The 26251-nt window shown below is 36.4% G+C and overlaps 1 long non-coding RNA gene across 1 annotated transcript; it reads left to right on the top strand.

Moving 5' to 3' along the window:
• The first annotated feature begins 15543 nt into the window (after positions 1-15543).
• On the top strand, positions 15544-19718 carry LOC120765719 (uncharacterized). The gene is made up of 3 exons (XR_005704498.2): positions 15544-15675; positions 17466-17531; positions 19178-19718. It is a non-coding gene; the product is annotated as an uncharacterized LOC120765719 (long non-coding RNA).
• Positions 19719-26251: the final 6533 nt, after the last annotated feature.

The following is a 26251-nucleotide window of genomic DNA, read 5'->3' as shown; positions in this document are numbered from 1 at the left end:
CAATTTTTTTCTTAATTTTTTAGCTGAAGAGACATTTAAAATTACTCCAACCCATCAGTCACCAATAAATATTGTGCCTTTGAACTGAGATACAAGTAAATAGAAAGAGAGTAAGGTCTGACACGTGCCAGTTGTATGCAGTTAGAAATTTCTGTTGAAATACCATGAAGTATATACATATATACAACTGAGTGGGAAAATTAAAAATAATATATTGAGCTTGAGGTTTTAAAATTATCACATTACAGGCTACATATAGGAAATTTCAACATAATATTCTTCTATAATATATTTATTAGGCAACAGAACTTAAATTCCTTTTCCCTTTCCAGATTCTATTTTCTCACAGAAGTTTCATAGTTGGTGTTCAGCATCTGATCTTTTGGATATTTGATTTTCCTACAGCTGATTAGGACTGTATCCACTTCTTACCTTCTTGTTTTAATCAGCAAGGCTGGCTGAGTTTTTGTTGTTTTTGAAAAGTCACCATGCCAATCCACAAGTCAACACTATGTGCATTGGCACTTATGAGCAGGTTCTCCTGTAAAATGTCTGTTGGAGTACCTGGCATAAACAGAAGCCTCAAAATCTTGGCCTTGAACTATTTAGGCTAGTTAGACTGAAATGGTTCCATAAATGTATAAACAGAAATCATATGACATTTGAAGTACTCTGCATTAAGAACATTTGCTCTTGCAGTGGAGTTACTGTCAAGGTGAACAGGAATTATTTCTGATTAAAACCAAAAAACAAAAAAACCAAACAACAACAACAACAACAACACCAGAAAAAACAAACACCAAAACAAAAACAAACAAACAAACAAAACAAAACAAACCCCAACCCAACCCACAGCATTACAAGAAATAAATGTACACTCGGCAGCTCTGTTCTGCTAAGTCACACTTCAATGACCTCATTCTATTTATTTATTTATTTATTTATTTATTTATTTATTTATTTATTTTAAAATATCGATATTATTACTTGGATTTAGTCCTTAGCATTTTTCATTCTAGTTAGGACACATCTAATTCAATTAAAATCATTAGAATACAACAAGTTTCACCCTCTGTATCCTATCAAGTTAAAGGCATCAGTTGTGAATTATCATATGAAATAGTAAGCATGGTATTATTATGATATCTTTCAGAAATGTTCAACCACTTTTCCACTTTAATTATTACTAATATTTAGAAAAATACATACAGGATCCAAAGCAAGAAGCTAACTATAGTTCATAGGTGAGAGCAAGACCCTGAATCATTAATGGACAATCAAGTCTCTGTCGACATTCACTATTTATTACCTTTTATTGTGTTAAAACTGAAACTCTTTGAATTATTATTCACTATGTACCATAATGCTACAACTTAAGAAATAAAGTAATATATGAACAGTTTGACCTGTCATGAAGGGAAGATATTAAAAATTTCTTATATTTTATGGTCTTGGAGAAAAGCAGAACTGAATCACTAGTTGTCACTTTGAGGTTTTAAATCTGCTATTATATCTAAGACAATACCTATTTCTTTACAACCACTTTTTTTTTTCTTCCCCCCCCCCCCCCCCCCCCCCCCCCCCCCCCGGTAAAATAAATCAGGAATACTAGAAGTACTGTCAGGTGTAATCCTATCTTTTTTGGATAGGCTTGGTAAAATATCTGGGGGATAAACAACAGGTCTTTAGATTTGGACTGTCATACCTTCTCAATGTTGTTGGTATTATTATTAATTCAGTTGCATGTGTCCTTGTCCCAGGTAAGAGGAAGGTTTATTCTATTTTGAAAAAAGAAAACTTTGAAAAACTACAGACCAAGAGAAGTAACATTTCATCCGCTAGTCAATCAAATATATCAGTTACTGCTATGAATCTTTAAGTCTGCAAAAGTTTCTCTTAACTCTTCTCCTTTCTGATGTATTTTGTCTGACTCATAATTTTTACTACCGTAATACTAAACAATTCTTGCCACTGATATTTTTCAATAGATAAGGAGAAGGAACTGAACTACTTTTTCATAAATTATATATAAATGATATAAGCATGTCAAACCCTGCTAAAATAAATGCAGTTTTCCAGTTAATACTGGAGCTTAATGTTAAGATACCGTGTTACAGAGATGCAATTTTATGACATTCTATAAACATCAGAAAAAATGCTTGGAAACTTTCTTTTACTAGTCAATTCCCTGTAGCCTCGTATATTGCTCACCTCTTCTTAATATTTTCTGAATAATGCCTCTAGCATATTCTTAGAACTTTTCTCTAATAAGTTGGGTTTGAAAGCAGAGTGTTATGTCCTGTGGCAACAGTGACCGTTGTCCATGGAGGTTACAACCACCAGCATGGAAACAGACAATACAAGTCTTTGTTATAAGTGTGAGAATCCATTTATTCCCCTACCCCAGGTCAGGGAGGGGTGAGAGCAAAGAGGGGTGAAGACAAAGAGAGGGAGCGGGGGCAGGGCTGTGGGTTTTATTGGGCATTTTAGGGGAGGAGTCTTATGTTTAGGTCAAAGTAGGGGAGATCAGATTTCAGCCTCCTCAAAACAGGACGCCACAACACCTCTCTTTATAAATTGGTTAAAAGGTTCATTAAATAACTTATAATAAGGGGATTCTTGGGAATATGATATATTGGCTTGCAAAATTAAAATGAACATTATTAAGCCAAATTAACAAGTAACAGAAAAACCTTTGAGACTTAATTACAAAGAATAAAGTAACAGAATTGATGATACTGAATTAAAAGAATACATTTTCTCTTAATGGGTTAATGGTTCAATCTCCTTTGGCTTTTGCTCTTCCTACCAGAAGGGGTGCAGTTCTTTAATCTCTTCTTTATGAAGGGCACGGTTCTTACTATTTGGTCTCGGCTTTGGTACTGATGTTGTGGGTGTTGTTATTGTAGCTGATGATGACTGTGAAGCAAGGAACGGTGAAAGTGGAAGTGAGAGCTGTCAGCAGCATACAGCAGGGTCCGGCCTTCTCTCAGGGCTGCGCAGTTCCGCTACACCTCCTCTGCGGTGCCAGCTGCAGGGGACAGCAGGGCCTGGCACTCTCTTTGGCCAGCCCCGCTTCACCTCCTGCGCTGCGTGGGCCTGGAGCAGGTGAGGTGAAGCCACGTGGCAGGAAGGTGGGGGTAGGTAGGCAGGGGGAAGGGCAGGCACAGTGTTTTGGGAAAAAAAAGAGAGTGAGAGAGACTCGCTCTTTTTTATGTTTTTATTATCAAGCTTGGCTCTGGGGGAGAGGTTGCTTGCTCCCTTGGCAATGCAGAGGAGGAGGTACAAACAGCTTAGCTCCACAGTGAAGCTGGGACTCCCACACCCCTCGTGGGCTTTTTCCCCTTGCCGGGCAGTCCGTTTCGCTTCGCTGATCAAGGGTCATCCAGTGATGGGGGACCCCTCCTCCGGTCATGGCGACTAAATAAAGCTGCTTCGGCGGACCCCTGTACCCCTTGCACTAGTCTAAAGTGTGACCAGTCCTGGATTCTACTTTGGTTCCCTGCTTTTGAGAGTCTCTTGTTCTTGAGTCGTTCCCAGAATTCCAGTGTTCTTTTTATTTGCATATTCAGACACTATCCGACGAATGGGAGCAGAGATACAGAGATAAAGGTGAATTCTTAATTAACAAACAAGTAAATAAGGTGATAAATCAATATTAAAACAGGAATAAGGCAAATTCTTTAAATAGAACTAGCATTAACAATCTTAATGGAATTGCTTAACAATTAAGTAACTAAAACATAGATCGTTTGAATAGAACTTGTTTATAACAACAGGACTGGAAGAGAAGGACTTCAGTGGGAAAGAAGGGATCTCAAAACCGCATGGTAAATGCCATTTTTTAGAAGGAGTGCCCAGAACGGTGGGGCCACTGCCTTCCTGGGCAGGGAACGGGGGATATGGAAAGACAGGGGCGAAGGGGGACACAGGATGGTGGGAGGATGGTAGTGCACACGCGTCACTTCTGGAAGGTTTTCCAGCCTTGTCCTGCCTTCAGGGAAAGGGGGATAGGGGTGGAGAGAGGCATAGGGTGACAGTAGCAACTCCGTGTCATCCTGGCAGTTTTCACTCCTTGCCGCACACTTAGGAACCAAGGGTAAGGAGAGATATAGGCAGCTTCACAGAAACAGAAAAACGTGAAGGTTCACAGGAGGAAAGGTCTAGGGCACTGACACTCTGCATGCAAATCGTCCATAATCATCCATAGGTAGCCACTAGAACTTTATCGTCCATAAGTTGCAGAAAACATGTCAGGAGAGTTGGTAAGAGTCCCCAGCACGGTCCTTTTTTGCAGGCAGACTAGCCGCTTGTAGCTTTTAAAAACTCCTTCCCATGAAGAATGAAAAGACTTGTGATGGTAGATGTTACTCCATCGCTCAGTCCCAGAGAGCTGGTCTCCTTCTTGGGAGTTTCCCTCCCCATAAGCTTTTTACCCCCATGTTTTTATGGAGGTCCTGCAGAGGTGATTTATGGGGTGTCGGTCCTGTCGTCCTCACTGGTTGCCCACATTCATCCACCATTTGTTGCATCATGTGGCAACAATGACCATTGTCCAGGGAGGTTACAATCACCAGCAGGGAAACAGATGAAACAAGTCTTTGTTATAAGCACGAGAATCCCCTTACCCTTGGTTGGAGAGAGGTGAGAGCAAAGAGGGGTAAAGACGAAGAGAGGGAGTGGGGGCAGGGCTGTGGGTTTTATTGGGCATTTTAGGGGAGGAGTCTTAGGTTTAGGTCAAAGTGGGGGAGATCAGATTTCAGCCTCCTCAAAAACGGACTCCACAGCAGAGGATATGTTGTAGCCATGTGTGTTTACTACTTTTTAAGATGGCATCCATAGTCCATATTCTATTACATTGGATGGTAATAGATCTCCTTCAGATTGGATAACATATTTTAAAGTAGTGGTTGGGTTTTGTCCCCACCTTTTTCTCACTCTTTGTCACATTTTTTCTGAAGTCATGGGACAATCATGATAAGTTGGCAGCTTTTTCTGTCACTTTTATAAATTGTTTGGGGGAAAATTGTGTTATTGTAAGCAAGTCAAAGCAGAGGAAGGAGGAGTATAGTTCTGCAAAGACATCAAAAAGCCTTCTAGCAAAGTAGGAAGTAGCAAAATGTGAATTTACTTTGACTTTGGAGCCAGATAATTTGTCAAGAACCTTCACTGTCCAGCTGAATCTCTGAGTGATAGAGAAAAATAATCTACCTGTCAGGAGGGGAAAAAATGAAATCTTGATAACTGTCTTATTAATTAATTGCTACTTAATTTCCTACAACTGGATGAAAACTGAAAAGTTTCACACCAACCATGAATACTGTGGGACAAGCCCCCCCCGGTCACTGCTGAGATTTCCTCATAATATATTGTTAACTTTAACCTTCCGTGAAGATAAGGGGAAATTAAATGAATTAGAACTTTTCTTTAATTTGGTGTAGTAATGTTCTTCATGAAATTGAAAGTATTTAAGATTCACCATCCAGATGATGGCAATGAAAGCTGTTAACACTCACTGCATACATGACTTAAAAAACAAGCTAAACACATTCTAATATCACTTCCTTCCCATTAAATCTGTATTTGTGTTTTGCTTTCAAATCATGCTTTGCTATGTTCTCAAAGCATCTAACAATTTCTAAAGCATTTATCTTTTGGAGAAGTGTGAACTATAGTAGTGCTGTTAGCCTAATCTTAGAGGCAGAAACTGAAGGATAATGGATCTATGGTTGGGTTTAACTTGCACATCTATGCTAAAGGCAACACTAAACTGATTTGCCAAAATTTTGGTGTCATCACAGCCACTAAATAATATTTGTCCTATACCTAAAGGAAGACATTCAGAATACCATAATATTTCTTTATTTTAAAACCATTGCAAATCCATAATTTCTACTATTAATTAATGCAACTGGATTTGCATAATTAGCAGTTAAGCACAACATTTCTGTAGAGAAAGTAGGACATAAGAGAGAGAGAAAGCATAAAATATTCTGCATTTTCATTTGTTTTGTTGGGGTTTTTTTTGTTTGTTTTTGTTTGTTTGATTGTTTGTTTAGGGATTTATGCTTATGGATCTCATAAAAAAGATATTTCCTGACCTGCATGAGCTGAGATGATAGAAATCAGAAGACTGGCTGCTTTCTACATGTTCAGTGGTAAGGAGTATTTATTATAACAAAAAGCACGATTCTGCTGTTCTGTTCTAATAACAGCAGGCTGCTACTAGCTTCCAATCCCAGCAAGCTGAAACACATTCAAGATGTTTACATCATTATATGGCATATTATAAAATACGAATTTTCAGTTTTACTTTCAAGTACTGAAGGAACTGAATCAGAAATATCAAGATTTTGTACTGAACAATGAAAGAAAGCACATTTTTCTGCTACTATCCTACTTCTAGATTAAATCTATTACACCTTATGTCTTCTTCACCTTCTTTAAAACACTACACCTTCTTTAAGTCACACACATGATTTAAAAATATTCTCTCTGTTTCAGGATGAATCTCTTTAATTGCCATTAGCAAATTGCATGGCAGAGGACAACAGAAATGATGTTTGAGTTTAGGTAGCTCAAAAAAATTACCTTTTGTAATGCACACGGAATTGAAGCTGAAGTTGCATTTACATTGAGCAGTATTGTTTATTTTAAAGTAAAGTGAGATGAAATAGTCTTAATTTACTGGTGGGCAAGCTCTACTGTGTCACATCAGTCATTCTTAATCTTGCCAAGTAGACTCTTTGATCTCAGAAAAAGACACCACTAATGTATTGTAACTTTCAAAGTGGAATTCAGGTTAATTGATGGGACTCAGATTGAAATGTATCCATTATGCTGTATGTGTGTTTGTGAAACATTCATTCTGATATTAGATTAAATATAAATACAGAAAATGTATGTAAAAAATTAGTCTTTTAAAGTGTCATTATCAACTTACTGTCATGGCAATATTTATGCATAGTTATTAACACAAGTTATCTTACTAAAGCTAGTTACAGTCTAATTACTATTAAGCGAAATGAACAGACCGCAAAGGAACTGATTTTTCGTTTTGTGAAGTCTTATAGTAGTAGAGCTAAAAGTTGTATTTGATAATGATATAAATTCTTTTGACAGATATCTTCCTTTGACTAAAAAGAAAAAAAAAATGTATAGATACATTTTCTTATCATGAGAAGCAGCTAATTTTTAAAAAATTATATTAATTTACACAATAACATTTACTTATTAATTATTTCTACAGGAAAAAGATAATACACAGAGAGCTTACAGCTTATAGTTTTCACAATAAATCATATTATTTGATGTCTAGAACAGACAAAGTTATGATGGTACTTACATTGATAGGCTGGGATCTAGTTTTTCAGGAATTCCTCATTACTAATTGTTGACATTGAGAACTATACTGATAGTTAGGTACCTTGAAACTAGTATAATTTCTGGATAAGAAAAGATGGTCTAGTTTCTAAGTGCAAGGCTTCAGAAAACTTCCCTTTTTAAATTTAAATTCCTCCCTTTTTTGACACCTCCCATTACACAGTTTGAGTGGCATTTATATACTACATGTCAGGCTCAGAGAGAACCATGATCATCATTGCAACAATACCCTCATGGACACTCGTGACTAGTCTCTCTCTCAGAGCCCTGGCTAGCTAGAGACAAACACAGTTGGAAGGATTTTTTTCCTCAGGGCCCAAAACTCCCAGAATTAGCTGTGTCCCTTTTCCTTTAGAGAGAGCAGGTCCCTCTTGATGGCAAAGGAAGGTCTGTACTTGATCCAGGGGAAATCAGGGCTTTATTCGGTCTTTCTCCTGTGGTCCTGCCCCTGCAGGGTCAGGAGCCCATACTCTGTCCCCAAACCAAGAGGAAGTTTCCACGTGCTTTTCTGGCTTATATCCAGGGGAAGGGGCTAAAGCCACTACCCAATCAGGGATAAGGTGGGAGTGGAACAGAGTCGGATTACAAGCCAGTGTGGGACAATGGGCAGGAAAAAGGGGCAGGGACAAACCTCAGGATGATACATTTTCCAGGGGAACAGGAGAGTAGAGAAGAAACCATTACAAAACCCAATATAAAAATGAAATACAATATAAATCCAAATAATACACAACAACAACAGACACTAAGTAGTTTCATTGTCTCCCAAGGGTATGGAACCTGCAGAACCCTACATCCTAAAACCACACAATATGGAATGTGCAAGTTCATGTCAGCCACTAGGCTTCTGAACAACTATGGTCATACTTTGTTCATTTTATCAAAATCCACTGGGTTTAGATTAATTGTTAAATTATGGTCAGATGAATTGCAAAATTATGCCCAGATGTAATATTGCTCTTTTTTTTTTACTGTATGAAACACTAGGTGATCAGGTTGATTTAAGCAATTAAAATTCAGGTTTTATTCCAGTATCAGTTAATCACATTCTCACTTAGAGCATGCAATATTCCAAGAGATGAGCTGTGAAACTACTACTAAGGTTTGATCAAATTTTTAAAACACATATCTATGGTAAATGAAGATGATTTTTAAATGGAACATTCATTTGCCAATAAGGAAACATGATATTTATGAAAGAGAAACCATATTTGTTGCATCTTTTTGAATTAAGCTTATAGACATAGCTACAGTAAACAGATACTTGTAACATAAATGTATTTTGCACATTTGATAAACAGAAAATACTACAGGTTTAATATTTGGAATACAATTATAATAGATTTTCCCAGCAATACTACCATGTCTAGGAAATACAAACCCACACTTTCAGTCTGAAATTGATTCAGTTAAGGCAAAGAATATCATTCCTCACTTGTAGTTACTGAATACTGAATAAAATACCCGTGTTTTTTGTTGTTGTTGTTTTCATATATTATTCCAACATCCCAGCATCTTGGAATAAATGGAAATCTTTATTGACTTTAATAGGATAGTTGTTCCAATAATTTTTCTTTCCCGCAAACACTTAATTGTTGTATTTTGCATTCTCTGTTTTACTCAAGCTAGGAAAGAGTATTTTTACTAAGTAATATTCTCCAGCCAGTATGTTTCCCTCTCCTTCTCATGTTTTCCAGCCTTTGTCTTAAGAAACAGACAGTGTTTTGCAAAGTTAAAATTACTCTTCTTTCTCATTTATTTTCTGTTATATTAGTATTTTGTTTGTGTGTGTGTGTGTGTGTATTAATGTGTAAAGTCATACACAAAAACTGACCTCACAGAGGCCAACTACGTTCATACATTTTGTAAATGAGTTCCTGGCTCCTCTGTTATTTGGCAACAGCATTCTGCACTTGATCTCTCATTTCAGGTTTGCTCTGGTACAGATTATACTGCATATTTATATTTCATAAAGAATATATCCCACTATTTGCAACAGGAGTAACTAAATTACTGAAAACTGTGCATAGTAAACAATCTCCATTTTGCAAATGGTTTTGAGTTTTCTACATCTGGCTTCATGTCATATAAGGTACAAACAGTTTTAAATGTTCTGAGAAAAGAAATTCTGAAAAATATAATTATGTTGTTAGGAACTGTTATTTTTCTTTTTTTCTCCCAGAAAAAATAGAATTTTATTTCATGTAAATCATTCAAGCTTCCAAAAAAGCTTGTTTATCTTTATAGATATTGAAATACATCATTTTAGCAAAAGAAAAAAAAAAAGTCCAACTCATAAACTTATATTTTTAGTTCTAATAGTGTGAAAAGAGATGTCATGGCCACTAACAAAACTTTTAAGTACAGTCTGTTTCACTCTGTTTTGTAGATGATTTGAGGAAATTCTTATTAAAATGGTCTTTCAGGCTAAAAAATCCTTCTTATTCTACAGAAGAAAAATTCTATCCAAAATTAATGAAAAATAAGACTAAATCTGCTTTTATGGAAGGATAAAATGTAACACCCCATCCAATCTCATTTGTAACATTTGGGAATGCTTTTGAAATGTGCTGCCTATTCACTCTTTCTCTTGCTCCTTCTAGCTTTTTAGTCTTGTTAAAGGTAATAATTTTACAAGAGAATCGCTGGTAATGAATGAACAATAACTTCGCTATTTTTTCAGCCCATCTTTTCAAAATCATCTTGTTTTGACCCGAAAGAATTATGGTGTTGTCAGTATTGTTTTCTACTTTGAATACTATGGAGAACAATTCAATATTTAGATGTTTGTTCTTTTTTTCCTATTATGTTTTATTTTCCTCAGGATTGGGATGAGTATCTGAATTCAAAATATCAAATGAATCTTAGAGAGTTCTTGTATACAATATACAGAGAAAATGTCCCTTTAATCAGTGAAGTGCATTGTATTCTGTCTTTATGACCAAATCATGGTCATATAAGGTCATATGAAATTATCAAAATGAGAAAATTTACATTTCAGCCACCTTTGTTTCTGTTAGACTGGTATTTCAGATAGTGACCATGCTGCAAACTAAAAAAAAAAAAAAAAAAAAAAAACCAAACAAACAAAACAAAAACAAAAACAAAAAAACCCCACCTTTTAATTTTAAAAAGCAAAACCCAACAAAGCAAGGCAAAATCTCACCTATCTAAATTTAAAGAGCTCCACATGTGGGATTTCTTATTGTTACATTTTTTGATGTCATTTTTCTCTACCAAAATAACATGCATTATAATATTTAATCTTAATAAAACTTGTATATTGACAAATGCCATATTTATGTCTAAATTTTGAAATTGCTTTTCATCAATGACACAGCTCATTGAATAAAGAGTAAGACAGTTTGTAAATATTTTATTTGATATGGGCAAAAGCATGTATGAAAGAAATGCAGAAATGTATGAAATACATGCAGAAATAGATTTTGGATTTTATGATTGTCTTTGGGTGAACAGATTTTTTAAACACAATACATTTTTTGGTGTGATAGATACAACTTTAGAACTTAGGGATAGTCATGCATTTTATTATATTTTTTAATACAAGGTGTCATTTTGGGGGTTATGTTATAGATTTTAAAGTGATATAATAACTAAAAGTTTAATATAATTATTATCGCATTTATCTAAAAAAAACTAATCCCCATCATGCAGGTTTTCTGACCAAATAGGTTGAAATCATCATTAATTCCTAAAAGCACAGCCTAGGAGGTAACTTTTTAAAAGAGTAATATGTCTGTTTAATTACAAGATGACATTATTCCTAAAAAAATGCTGAGTACTGAGTGAAGTTTAAAGCTGTACATACAAAGTTGCCATTTTCAGCTTGTTAAAATTGAGAAGACTGAACACAACACTGATTAGGAAGAAGTAAACTAGATTCCATAAGTGAATATATTAATTTAATCACTTAACCAAACTGATTTTGTTGTCATCTAAAACTGGAATGCATCAACAGCTACTTAAAGTCTTCTGCACTTCTTAAGTAATTTTACTGTACAAGTTAGTCTACATTTTTTACTTGAAAGACAAAGCCAATCTTGTATACATTTTGCCTTTGTTTTCCATAGCTGTTTTTTGAGAATATCATACATGAATGATGCCAGACTTTTTTTTTTTTTTTTTTTTAATTTACAAAAATTTAGTTGAAATTCATCTTTGACTAAGGATGTGATCCTAGACTTGCAAATCACTACACTTCCTTTTTCACTAAGGAAAACTGATATTTTTGAAGGAATTTCTGATTTTTCTTATAACAGATCATATTTTCAGTACTTACCAAATAAACAGGAAAGCAGGAAATTCTACTAGTAAAACCACTTACCAGGGCAATGGCAATATGGAGTAACCCGGAAAAATTCAGCATCTCAGTAATTTTTCTAGTTCTTGTAAGTCAGTTGCCAGAATTAGCAACACTGGTTCAATCACAGTCCTGTTAGATTTAAAAAGAAGATAAACAGTGATGCCACTGGACTACTCCTCTTCCTTATGGATTATCGGAAAACAGCGACTCCTCCTGGACACCAGAGATCCAGTAAGTTGTTAGGAATGTATCCAGCTAAACCGAGCTGCAGAGCTGACTTCACGCCCCAAGGACACACTACATGTGTCTATCACACACATGGGAGACTGAGGCATTTTGTTTGGCTAGCTGAGATGACAGAGGCATTTGTCTCAATCCTGCTTGTGGAAACAGTTTATTCATGTTTTCAGAATTCAACACAGCAGATGAGAATTTGGGCTACTACTTTATTATATGGGAAAACATCATAGTAATAGTAAAAATCCCTAATAATTGATTAATTTAAAAATTTTTTACTTTGTCTGAGAGTAGAACATGATCTAAGGACTCTTTAGCAGTCATTCTGACACAAAGTATATTCATAAGTTAAATTATTCATAATTAGATAATGGGAGTTAAGAATTCATAATCACAGGAATATTTCTGAGAAAACTTCCGGTAATTGCTTTATAATAGTGATTGATTAAACAGATTCTCGGAGAAAGGGTACTTAAATAAAATTCAGAGTTTATGAGGTTATTGCTCTTGCTTGCAATTCTAGAAGTAAAGCTATTAAGCTCTATCAGGCTCAATGTCAGCTATGTTCCTACAGATCAAGTTGAAAAAACTTACAATTTTTCTAGAGGCAGCAGATGTTTTTGTGGACAGACTTTGAGAATTGGTGAATGTATTAAGAAACAGATGTAATCCACAATATGTAATCATGCTACAAGTGGTACAAAACTGTGGACATGAAAATTGATGATTTCATAGAAGCATTTAAAAATTAACTTCCAAAAGCTATATTGAAATATGTATTTTTATGCCACTCTAAAAGTCTGAAACAATGCAAATAATTTATTTATACTGTTAGAATTGTATGTTCTTAATAAACAAGCACCCAGTGTCAAACACTGGAATAAGTTGCCTGGGAAAATCATTGAATCAACATCCCTGGGAGAATTTAGAAGACATGAGGTAGCAGACATGGTGCTTAGGCACATGGTTTAGGTTTGGACTTGGCAATGTTGGATTTGTGACCATAAGGGTATATTCCAACATAGATGATTCTATGACTCCCCAAGACATATCAAATAATTTCTTGTGATAGGTGAAGAAGATAATTTTGTTGATTGGCTGTGTTTGAACCCTGCACCATTCATAGCTGTATCAGCCTTCAAGTAAAATAGCTGGTGCTCACAAATAAAATAGTAATAAGAATGGGATAATAGTTCTGCTTTTATCAGCTAGCACTCTTTTCTCTAGTTTAAGTCTGAGAAGCTCAAAAAATATTATGGGAAACATGTATTCCTTATCAGTTACTAATCATGACTAAAGCACATATGGAGCTATCTGCAGATCAAGATAGCAGTGAGCTCCTCTGCCACACCACCCCAACTCTTCCAATATTAGAGTCATAGAATAACCTGAGTTGCAAGGAACCTGAAAGGATCATCAAAATTCAACTCTTGGTGCAACACAGGACACCCCAAGGAATCACACCATGTGCCTGAGTACATTTTTTGCAAACAGTATCAAACTGTTTTTTGCAGTATTTTGCAAACATTCTTGACCTCCTTCAAGCCTAGAGCTGTGACCACTGCCCTGGGGAGCCTGTTCCAGTGCCCAGCCACCCTATGGGTGAAGATGCTTTTCTAATATCTGAGCTAAACCTCCCCTGAAACAATTTCAGGCAAGTCCCTCAGGTCCTATTACTGGTCACCACAGAGAAGAGATTGTTGTGTGCATGTCCTCTTCCTCTCATGAGGAAGGTGCAGGTTGCAATGAGGTCTCCTCTCAGTCTCCTCCAGGCTGAACAGACCAAGTGACCACAGCTACTCCTCATATGATTTCCCATCTGACCCTTCACCATCCTCATGGCATGAAACCACCACACATGCATTTGGAAATTCTTAAATAGCTTTATACCTTTCTTATATTTGGATGCCCAAAACTGCCTCCAGAACCCAGGGTGAAACCACCCCAGTACAAAGCAGGACAATCCCCTCCCTTGCCTGGTTGGTGATACTGTGCCTGATGTCCCCTGGACATGGTTACCTTTCTGGCTGCCAGGACACTGCTGACGCAAATCCAACTTGCCATTGACCAGAACACTCACTTGCTTTTTGCAGGGGTTCCTCTCCAGCTTCTAATTCCCTTCTGTACATCCAAAGTGGAAATATATTGAAGGAGTGAGATTCATGTGAGTTAAACTACTTGTACAATTCACGTATCCAGTGGGCTACTTTTTTCTAGATCTAATTGTGCAAGTGAAAATAATCTAGTCCATCTTTGGAGACCCTAGAGTGCACCAGAAAACACTAGTGGAAAAATGAATACAAAACCAAAAGCATAACAAAGAAGTATAATCAAGGAGGAATGCTAATTATTATTCTAATTAGCATTGAACAGTTATATTGAAGAACAAAGCCATGAGGAAGTGTTGTGTGATGGACAGTGGAAATTCAAAATTCACTGTTAAAAGAGGTTAATTTTTTCTGTGCCATGCAGTTACATGAAGAATGACACTGTATTTGGTGTTTACACATAAAATGAAAAGGTCTCTTCATTTTAGGAAAAAAAAAAAAAACAAACCTCACTTCAAAACAGTGATTAATCAAAATCATATACAGAAGTTCTGATCCACACTCTGCTAATGTAAGATGGGAAGTATTTTGTTTAGGTTTTTCTGTTGTTTAGGACAACATGTAACAATTGTAAAGATTTAACTTAAGGGCACCATAACAGTTGTACTAAACCTTTACAAATACCTAGGACAACATTGTTCCAAAATTGTTTCATGATCTGTCTTGAAGACTTCATAAAGTTTTCATCAACTTCATTAATGTATGTTAAGGTATTCCATCACAGTAAATGTTATGATTTAATTTCCTGGAGATTTTGCACACTGCTTCACTCCTCTTCCTTTTTCTTATGTTTACTTGCTTTTCCTCCTCCCACAGTGGCACTGTGGGAGTCATGGCACTATGGCATCATCCCAAGAAAACTTAAGTCATGGAGTTTTACCTCAGTTCCAGCTGGAATTTCTTTTACACTGAAACATATCACAATAATTCCACAGAGTTTTGCAACGCTAATTTAAAATTCAAAAAGGGACTCACTGATCACAGACATAGCCCTTCTTCAATTTTGGGGTATCATACTGAAAATTATTTTTCCAAATGTAAAACTATTGTAATTATTTCTTCTACACTGAAAGAAAGTGATAATATATAACTTCACCTGCATGCAGACACACCCTCATACCAAATCACTACTATTTCACTGTCAATCTAAATTAGGGTACCTGACATTTAAGTTAGGCAATTTTATTTGCACTTTCTTCTAATATTAGAAATGGCAGATCAGGATTATTGGCATACAGAACTAATCTATTATCTCAAATGCCCATGAGGGAGATAGGAAAGCCATATGTAAATAATACAAAATAGCAGAAAAAATAGACTGTATGTTTTTGCTAAATACGTAAAAAAAATGATTATGGTAATGACAGCACAAGTTATATTTTTGTTCTGTATCACAGGTTAACACAATTTTGTTCTCTAGATATAGAAAAATGTAAAATGTGTTTTTCCCTGCCCTAACCGTGACGTAGGTTGGGGGGAGGAGGACAAGGACTTAACAGAAAGCAGGCTGGGATATTGGCGGCTAAATTGACTCATAAGAACTGTCAGTGCGACTTTGGAAGGAACATTTAAAACTGATCTGCTGAGACTGCCCACTCTCTTGCTTCGGTGATCTGCCATGAGGTAACAAGGTAGTCCGGGCTAGGCCCGGCTGGGTCGGGCTCTGCTGCCTCTCTGGGCGGCCGGGCCGGGCCTGGCCGGGGTCTGGGGGCCGCTGCCTGCACGGGCAGTGGGGAAGGCTGGGGCTGGCTGAGCCTCTTTCCCTCGCTTGCTGGCAGGGGAGAGGGGCAGCTGCAGCTCGGCAGTGCGGGGCCATGTGCTCAGACCACGGCAGAAGGGGCCAGAACATGGCCCAGCTTAATCACCGCTGGCAGCGGAGAGAGCAAGCCTGCAGTTCCGTAACAACTCTGAGCTGGACTGCCTTAGATAAGACCGAGGGTGGAAAAAAGGACATTTGCCGGTTTCCTTTTACCAGTTCAGCATGTGCACGTGGCTTTGCAAGCCCGGGCAAAAAAAAATTAACCCTTTCTTAGCAACACAGAACTTTTAAAGCACAATTCTTCCTTGAGAGAAAGAAGAAAACAAAAGGTACGTGAAACAGACACTGCATGAAGTCAGTTAGATGAGGAGTGAAAGAACTAATAATATTGGAATAGGATTAAAGAAGTGGACATTTTTAACTGGACTCTTCTAAGGTAAATTATGAACTGCTCTTTGCAGCGTTCTTAGTATTATTTTTAGGTTGAATGCTATTCTAATCAAAATTAAGGACTGGTGTAATAGAGATTTATTTGGGAACTTTGAAAACCCCCGCTCCTGGGTCAGAAAAGGACATCTCAGCCTTTTGAGACAAAGATAATTTTAGATCAGAAGAAGTATTCGTAAATAATAGCCCAAATACACTGAGAAGCTCTGCAGATAGAACATCACAGTCTGTGAAAACTCTGGGCGGCAGCAGATGTGTGACAGCACTGGACTATTTTGTCTTGTAGCAAACTTCTTCATGAAAGATCTTAGAAGGACTTGTCTCCTAAAATAATGTGTAGTCATGTCTAAGTAGTAAAACTGACTGAAAATCCTAAGTTGTGTCTTTCTATGTTGTTTAATAAGAAAGTTAATAGTTTGTAAGAAGAAAGAAGCGTGTTTTTAAAGTTTCATTCTATTTTAGGGGTTTTTTTTCTTCTATTTTTTTAGTGTGTGTTAATAAAAACTTTTTTTGTTGTTGTTCATTTTTAAGCTTAAGCCTGCTTTGTTTATTTTTCTCCTAATCTCTCCCTCCCACAATAATATTAACACTAAAACCCCTACATTAATTAGTGTTTCTGCCCAGTTTTATTAAATTAAAACCACTACATTGTGGTGTGGAGTTTTTGGTGTGGTTTGTTAGGGGTTGTTTTGCTAAATACATTTACAAATTTTGTCATTTGAATCAACAACTGAATTAGTCCTTCTTAGGAAAAATAGCATACTAAAAAATTGAGAGGTGCATTTGTAGGCCCATCACTCAACTACCTTTTGGCATGGGATGCTTTTTAACTAAAAAATACTTAGGGCTCTTTTGTGGAAGTTTTCATCCATTTTATTGGAAAAAGACAACATAAACAACTACACTCTTTGTGTAACTTACCACAAAACACAGAAGCTGTTGTAGAAATATTAATGTGATTGGATGAAGTATAAGTATATTGCTACTGGTACAAAAATCACACTTTCAGTATACTGTACAAAAAATGTTTAAGGTATTCAGTATAGGAATTTCAGTTTTAAAAAACTACTAATTTAGCATGGTGAGAAGATTCTGCACACCTTAAATACCAGTTCACAGCCTTGAATAGCCCTTGGCACAACTTAGCTGAGTTTGAACATTTTCTGATTAAAGATTTCCTGAATTGTGTGTTGTCCATTTCTTCCAGCTTTGTGTACTGGTACATCCTCATTTCTACAGTATCATTTCTTTCCCATCTGCCCTTCTAAAGCAGGTAAGTTCACTTTACATCAATATTTTAGTGTATAGTAATTGAAACAATGTAAAATTTCACAAAGCTTGAGATCTGGCTTCTGATAATTAATAATTAACTGAATTGTTCTATAATAATTACACAAATGCTTATGTAACTACATTCATTTGAGGATTGTCCTGAAAAGCATTTATTTATTACTGTGAGATAAGTACAATCAAGAAGATTTTAATTAAGAAGCAAATTAATTAATTAAAGAAGGGTGGTGGTGGTGGTTTTTTTTGTTTGTTTTGGTGGTTGTTTTTTTTTTGTTTGTTTTTTTTTTTGTTTTTTTTTTTTTTTAACGAGGGTATGGGTAGGCATAAAGGATATTGCTTTTGCTTTGAAAGCATAAAGGAGCCTTCAGAAGCTTTTGATGAATTCTCTCCCAGGCAAAAATGACCAAAAAAGAAAAAAAGAAAAAAAAAAAACCTTAGAGGAAGGAGAGTTTAGAGGATGAGGAGTACTCTACTGAAAGTGAGGCTGTGAACTTATTGGGGAAAAATTATGAGGATAATTTTATTATCCTCATATTTTTTAAAGGTACTGACAGTTGTAAGGTCACAGGATCTGTATTAGAATGGAAGATTTATATGCCATGTGACAACTCAATGGTGTTAACAATAAAACGATATAAAATATAAAATAAAGCTTTTCAGAATAAACCTCCCTCAGTTGTATGATACTTAGTATTTGAAAAATTTGGTACTTGTCTCTTGCATTGCAGATGTTAAATAAGCCATGACTGCCATGATTTTATAAGTTCCATGTAACAAAAACTGAAGTCAGCACAATTCAGACCTGTTGAATAAAAATAGAGAAATAACTATGATGGCCTGGACTTCTCTATCAAAAGTTTTGAACAAAAACAGAGCCTTGTAAATAATTCTAAGGAAAAAAACCCAGACGTTTAACTTATTTTCTATTTGCTTGTTTTCTATTTGCTTATTAGCAAGACATATGTTCCATCTAGCTGCTTTAGATGTCTGTGTATTGGATGCTTTACATTGCTGCAGTTTGGCAAAATTCAGCTTGTCCAAAATAGGTATAATAGCCCTTCAATCTTAAAAGAAGAAATACGTCAGACTTTAACGTGAATTTCCTCAGAGGATACATAATTTCACTACCATCCCCTGTACTGCTCCTCATTCATTATAGTAAAATTCAGAATCTGCAGCCCTAAATTACTTTAGTAAAAGGGATTGTGGCGCTCTGGCTCTCTATTCACATCTGTTGTGACAGGGGACAGTCATAGAGCAAAGCATATAGCAATGTAGATGGCTGTATAGTTTTCTAGGTTGTACCAATGTTTTTGTAAAGTGCCTGATGTATATCCTGTCCAGGTGAAGAAGGGGAGTGAGAGAAATGCTTCGGTGGGCATCAGGCATCCAGTCCAGGTGGACACCTGGCATCCAGGTTAACAAACTGTTAACTCAGCACCACAATTTCCACCATTAAGCCATATCCACTGCCACATCAGCAGGCTTTTTTTGAGCACTGTCAGGGATGTCAGTTCAACCAATTCACTCAGCAGCAAGTCTCAATCCCTGACCAGCCTTTCAGTGAAGATGTTTTCCCTAAACCTCCTCTGGTGCAATTTAGGGCCATTTCTCCTTTTCCTTTAACAGCCTGCCTGGAAGAAGTGACCAACACCTCCCTGACTACAACCTCCTCTCAGGCAGTTGAAGAGAGCAACTGAACCTTTTTTTCTCCAGACTAAACATCCCCATCTTCTTCAGTTGCTCCTCATCAGACTTGTGCTCCAGATCCTTCCCCAGCTCTGTTGTCCTTACTTGGACATTACAGCATTCATCAATGCCTTCATTTCATCATTCCAGCGCCTCAATGCCTTTCTTGTCATGAGAGGCTGACAACTGAATCCATCAGTCAAGGATGGCTCACACCAGAGCCAGCACAGGGGGATGGTCACTGCCATGGTCCTCCTGGCCTTCCTATGCTGATTCAAACCAGGATGTTCTTGTCCATCTTGGCCACCTGGGTACAGATGGCTTGTGGTCAGCTGGCATTGACCAGCTCCTCCAGGTCCTTTTCCAGCAGGCAGATTTCCAGCCACTCTACCCCCTGCCTGTGATAGTGCATGCAGTTGTTGTGACCCAAGGACAACATATCTCAACACCCCAAAGATAATACGAATACGTCATATCAGAAAATGGTAAATATATACTAACTTCAGAAACTGAAAATGAGTATGTAAAGGATTATGCTGTATATATGTAAAGATTATATAAATAATATAAAGACTATACTTTAGTGTGGCATGATGTTGTATGAACAGTGGAAGAATTAATGATGTGGCAGAATAATTTCTAAAACTACTTTATGTCAAATACATGAAGAATTTTTCCCATTCAGGGTTTTCTAGTCAATGAATTCTTTCCTGTTTGATTTTTAATTGGAAGGGGGCAAAATACATTCTAGGCATATTAACAGTAATTTGTCTTTATTGTGTCATTCTAATCTCTTTCAGATGAAAGAGAACTTATATAATTCAGGAGCAGTGATAGCTCACTTTAAAGGACGGGTTTTACACAGAAGTCTTTACAATTGCTGTTTGATCTAAAGAGTAGAAAGCGTGTGGTCTAAAGTGAGATAAGAATAAATATTTGAGCATAATAAAACAAATAAGGGGATAGTGGCAGATCATGAAAATTTGCACTTCCATCTGTCTAGACAAGACCCATAGAGGGAAAAGTCATGGGAATTGTAGACTTCTATTGCTGTAATTATTTTAATAGAATTTTTTGTAACGTTCAACAGCTCAAAAACAAGGAAAAGTGGAGCATTAGAATGATAGGATAAAAGGGAGCAACAACAAAAAACTCCAAAATACTAGGAACAAAGTAGGGGATTTTGTGAGAAAAGCAGAAAAAATGCTTACCACAGCATGGTTACCACAGCATGCTTACCATAGTTTTAAAAGAGTATGTCTGAAAGCATGCACTGAATTTGTTTCAAGTTTGTACGTAAATTTTGAAAATTTGATCCTAAATTTGTGTTGCCTACTTGTATGTAGGTATAAATGCATACCATATATTTAAAAAATATTGAAAGAGTAATAAAGAAATTGAGATACCTAACAAAAATAAAATACATCTTTATAAGATGTCTGATTTAGACATCTTTAGCACAAGAAATTCTCTATATTGACTGAAACCATGCTTCTTAATCTATAAATTAAACTACTGCATTAAGGTATCACATATAAGCTAGGCATATACCTATCCTGTGAGTTACTCAGTTCTTGAAACACTAAAAGAACGCAATTTTCAATCAACTAGGTATATACCTTACTACTAGAATGACAATAATACCTCAGTGCTTTTTTCAGCTGGGTAAGTATCTTGTTTGGTATTCTTTTATTTCATTATAAGAGTCAGGAAGTCATACCACGGGTACATCTTTGCTGTTTATCACTGGCATAATCTTTTTCTTTTTTAATTGCATTGTTTTAGAAGACTTTCTGTCAACCCAAATCATTCTGAGATAAGGGCAGTGTTCTTAACTCTTGTCTCAGATGCATTAGACAATATAGACACGTGCATTCTTGAGCTCCAGTAAAATTGTTTATTCTAACACCGATATTATGTTTTCTATGTAAAAACATTATAGTGGCATGGCAATAAAATGACAGTGGCAAATGCAAGCAGCCATTTGAATACTGGTCAATGTTCTGCTGGTAGTAAGACAATTGAGCACACAAGTAATTTTCTAATAATGGCACATTTATGCAGCCGATATATTCTCACTTTAAAGTGTCTGTAAACATATGGGGTTTTTTTTCTGTGGGTTTTTTTGTTTGTTTGGTTGGTTCTGTGTGTGTGTGTGTGTGTGTGTGTTTGGTTTTTTGTTTTTTGGGGGTTTTTTTAAGTGATGATTGTCCTGGTTTAGGGCAAATTTTGGAGGAAACCTCTGAATGTGGTTCCTCTGGAAAGCAAACCCAAATGGCCTCTCACCCAACCGGTCCAGGAAAATAACTTCCTTCGAGAAAAATGGAAAAAACCACATTTATTTTACAAAGTGCCCAACAGAATAAAGAATGAATACTATGAAACAATAAAACCTCCTGTTGCTCTGAAGTGAGATGGTAAATTAAGAAAGTCCCTGCTGTGGGTAGCTCAGCTCACTCAGTCTCTTATCAGTTCCTCCGGAGGTCCAGGCCCCAGTGGGCCACAGGGGCTGGTGTGAGCTCCCGGTACTCCTCTGGGTTTTTCAGTCCAGGACAGGTTTAAACAGTCCCAAGAAAAAGGAAAAAATAGTCCAGGGAACTTCTCTGCCCGAGCTAGCTAAAACTAACTAAAAGCACAGGAGATCTCTGTCCCGGTGCTTGTCCGTGCCTCAGATGAACCGCCATCCAGAGAAAGTGTGTAGGAGTCAGGCAGTTTTTCCTCAAAAAAAACTTGGCACTTTTTCTTTCTCTGCTTCACTCTCAAAACCAGTCTTAAAAGTACAGAACACAATATGCAGCACAAACAGAACAGACAGCTGGGGATACAAACATCATAAACTCACCCTAGGACAGCAGTATAGCAAGCAAAGTCCTTAGAAAAAGCCAATATAATTTTGTCTTAGGGTAACTGTATGATGCTTGTATTTTTAATTGTCTGTTTTGTTTGTGCTGTATATTGAGTCTTGTGCTTTTAAAATTGGTTTTAAGAGCAAGGAGAAGTGTGGAGTTTGTTTTGAGAAAACTGCCTGACTCCTCCACATTCTTCTGCGGACTGGGTGTTCGGCGGAGGCTTGGAGAGACTGCAAGACAGAGATTTTTTTTTTTTTTGCTTTTAGTTAGTTTCAGCTAGCTAGGGCAGAGAAGTTCCCTGGACTGTTTTTATTTCCTTTTTCTTGGAACTGTTTAAATCTGCTCTAGACTGAAAACCCAGGGGAGCACTGGGGGCTGCACCTGCGGCTCACCAGGGCCTGGACCTCGGCATTTTCCAGCAGCGCCGGAGGGACTGGGACTGAGGAGAGACTGAGAGAAAGAGCCAAACTACGCCCACGGCAAGAACTTTCTCAATTTGCCATCTCACTTCAGAAGGAGAGGTTTTATTGTTTCATATTATTCATTCTTTATACTTGTATGCATTTCATTTGTTTAGTAAAATAGTTTTTTCCACTTTTCTCCAAAGAGGTTTTTTGTCCTGGACCGGTTGGAGGGAGGGGTCACTTGGGTTTGCTTCCTTAGAGGGATCCTTTACAAGGGTTTTCTCCCAAATTTGTCCCAAACCAGGACAAATTTCATCAATGAAGTTTTGATTTTTTTACTCCTTGATGACAGGTATGAGGTAAATAGATGTAAAGTAACAGATAAATTCATACATGATGGATTTGAATCAGCAACTTTATTGCTGATGCACTTAAGAATAGGAAAGGTTTGTTAGGAAAGGGATCACCATCAAGGATCAAGAAACTTATATTTGAAGTGGTTAAAGACTGCTGCTGATGTGCTTTGCAGTTTGAAAATCACTTTTCTTTCTTTCAGTATCTCTTGTCACTTGGGCAAGCCTCAGCTGCCTAAGTAAAAATCATTTGAGATTCTCTAGAGTATACTTCTCTTGGCTTACAAATGGACAGGTTTATGACAAGATTTGGGTGAATTCTGCCATTCTTCATGCTGATATCTTAGTTATATCAATATGTCTTAATGGCATCTGTACTAAGGCAATAGCAATAAGCCTTTGTGTTTTTTGTGAATCCTGTGTACTTCTACAACAATATATTTACACGATGCACCAGAACATATTCAGTAGTTGTTTTGGCAAGAAATAATAAAAATTATAAGGATAGGCTTTTAGTAAATTAAAAGTGATTTGTTGTGATAAAAATTTGTCTAGTGTACTCTTACCCGGTAATAATATCCTCCAGTCAGAGATCCATATCCAAAAGCAGGGGTCCCTCGAAAATTTCTTTTTAAAAATACATATTATCTTTTAAAATAGGCATTTTGCCATGTGTGTTCCTCACCAGGGCCTCATTATTATATTATTGCTCATTTTTCCTTTGGACAGGTTTACATGCACAAATTGTTGGTCCATTTTAAGAATAAGATGTCACCTTTCTCTCACTGTGAGTTTTGAAAAAGCCCCTTTTTTCTCCTCCCCATATTGATTATCCTTTATCCAAAGCCATTGATATTTTCAACCAAGGAATTTATGGCAGAAGAAAAATACTATATATCAATATAGACATGATTCTTTTTTCTTGCAGATCATGTATGGCCTTTAGGCTTGGGAGAATCACAAAGTAAAACTGAACGGTCCTATCAGCCTCAAGTCTTAAGAGGTGATGCTTCTGCTCTGGGAAAAGGCAGAGAAGCACATCTAGGAACATTTTAGATATCACTAAGATAATTTTAAGTGGTTATATTTTTAAATTATTTTGAATGCACAGACTACCTTTCTGTCCAGGATTTTGTGTTAATTAGACAACCTTCAGGGAAAAAAAAAAAAAAAAGTATTTAATTCTCACACTACACCAAGACTGATCCAGTGATTCCTCCCAAAATATTTAGAAGTGCTTTCTTTGTAAAAGAAAGTATTACAGAGGATCAGATTAGAGTTGCATTTTCTTATTCCTTATTTCTGAGTTGTAACCTCAAAAAAATACAGAATAAACCCAAACTCTTTCACTACTGAAGAGCTTGAAAATTATCTGTATCAAGGATATTGTATTATCTCAAACATTTTTAAAGGCAGTTCAGTAGCTGACTTATTTGATTTTGGGAAGTGTATTGGCTATATTCTATAAGTCTGTCACTTGATATTTAACTACATAGTCTAGCTATGTTACTCTTTAGTGTTACTAGAGCATACAGATTGAATTTGTTTTTATGTTAAATAGTGTATACCTGTTTATTCATGGAACCCTCAACCCTATATATTGCATATATTAAATGCCTTGTTCATTAATACACAATGTTTTATCTTGCTAGAATGCCTAGAAGTCTGACAACCATCATAATGTGAATCTTTATTCCTGCTCTGTATCTGACATAAGTAAATTTGTTTTCGTAGAATATCTTAGGATGACAAAAACTATTGCATCCAATTATTAATTTGGACACTGGTACAAATTACAGTACCAAACACCTCTAAACTACAACTTTCAATGTCCTTACTGCATTTAGTTAAGAAAAATTATTTACATACATACTAAGCTTTAAGAAGGTTTTCAAGATGATGTACTAATATAGGATTTTAAGGGGAAGAAGATAAACAATAAAGGCAGAATCCCTAAAAGGGCCCCCAACTCATATTCTTGATATCAGCTGTGTATATATTGAAAGAGATACATTCCTTTCCATATTGTAGTGACTTACATAGTTAACAGGCTGGAACAATGCCTGGATATTTTTAAGTTTTTCCTTTATGTTCTGAACGTACAAAAATAGAAAGCCAATTTTATATATTTTTTGCATTGTTGTTTAAGTTATGTCATGTCATCAAAAAACTGGTAAATGTTTCATAAGTGCATGAAGCATTAAGCAATTAGTATCATGATGTTTTGATGGTCATAGTAGGGAATGAAAAAAATAAATAGCTAAATTGAAAAACAAAGAATAAAGAGATGTCAGTTCGAGCTGGGGAAAAACAATCCTGGTAATTGGTAATCATGGTCATTACTATTTGATTCAGAAGCATCAAAATAAGCATCAGAAGCAAGCAAGAGCACCTACATTTTTAGATTCTTCTAATATAAGCAGATTTCTTACTGCTGTAGAGTTCTCACAGATAATTCTGTACAGTGGGAGAAAACTGGTAAAGCTATTTCTACTTTAAAAAGTATTCAGATCCAAAAAAGGTTAGGAGTACTGCCTGTCAGTCAGAAAGATGAGAAGAAAACAGTGATAAAAGAAATTCTTTGTGAGTATCTCCTGTCAAATCACTCTTTTACATAGAGGTTGCAAAGTGAAACCACGGTTAAAAAATTACAAAATTGTATGTAACAATTTTCTCATTAAAAGATTTCAGTGGGCCATTGTTAAAATAGAAAAATATACTAAACAGGATTCACAGAATAACGGAATGGGTGAGATTGGAAGGGGCCTCTAGACTCTGAAGGTCATATGGTTCACCTCTACTGCTAATGCACAGTCACAGTCACCTCCAGGTAGTTGCTCAGAATGGGCTTTTTTATCCATATGGATTTTTTTATATCTCCCATGAGGAAGACTCCAACACCACTTTTGTTAGCCTGTGTCAGTTCTCAAGTCATGGTCACCGTGAAAAATTTTTCCTGACATTCAATGAGAACTTCCTGTCCTTCATGTTGTGCCCATTGCCTCTCAGTACCATTGAAAAGAGTCTGGCTCCCCCTCCTCTTTGCACCCTCCCTTCGTGTATTCGTATATTGATGAAAATATATTTGACCCTTCTCTTCTCTGGGCTGAATTGTTATATCTTTCTCAGTTTTTCCTAACAGGAGATATCCATAAACATGTCTGTGTCCCTTCACTGGAATTTCTCCAGTATGTCCATATCTCCACAGTTCCTGGTGGTATGTCCTGAATTTTCTATATGCCAGCAATTGCCAAGCCCTTGAGAAACTTTTGGAATTTTCCAACCATAAGATCCTTCAGGAATGCCACAGATTCATGTCAAACTCATGTTGCAGCTGTAATTATCCTTTGCCTGTCTACAGAGAGAAAACTGCAAATAAGTTTTGTATCTATCCGTCTAGTTCAGACT

This window comes from Hirundo rustica, chromosome Z (genome assembly GCF_015227805.2).
Source record: "Hirundo rustica isolate bHirRus1 chromosome Z, bHirRus1.pri.v3, whole genome shotgun sequence".
Lineage (NCBI taxonomy): Eukaryota > Metazoa > Chordata > Aves > Passeriformes > Hirundinidae > Hirundo > Hirundo rustica.
This window is presented reverse-complemented; position numbering and strand designations above follow the sequence as displayed.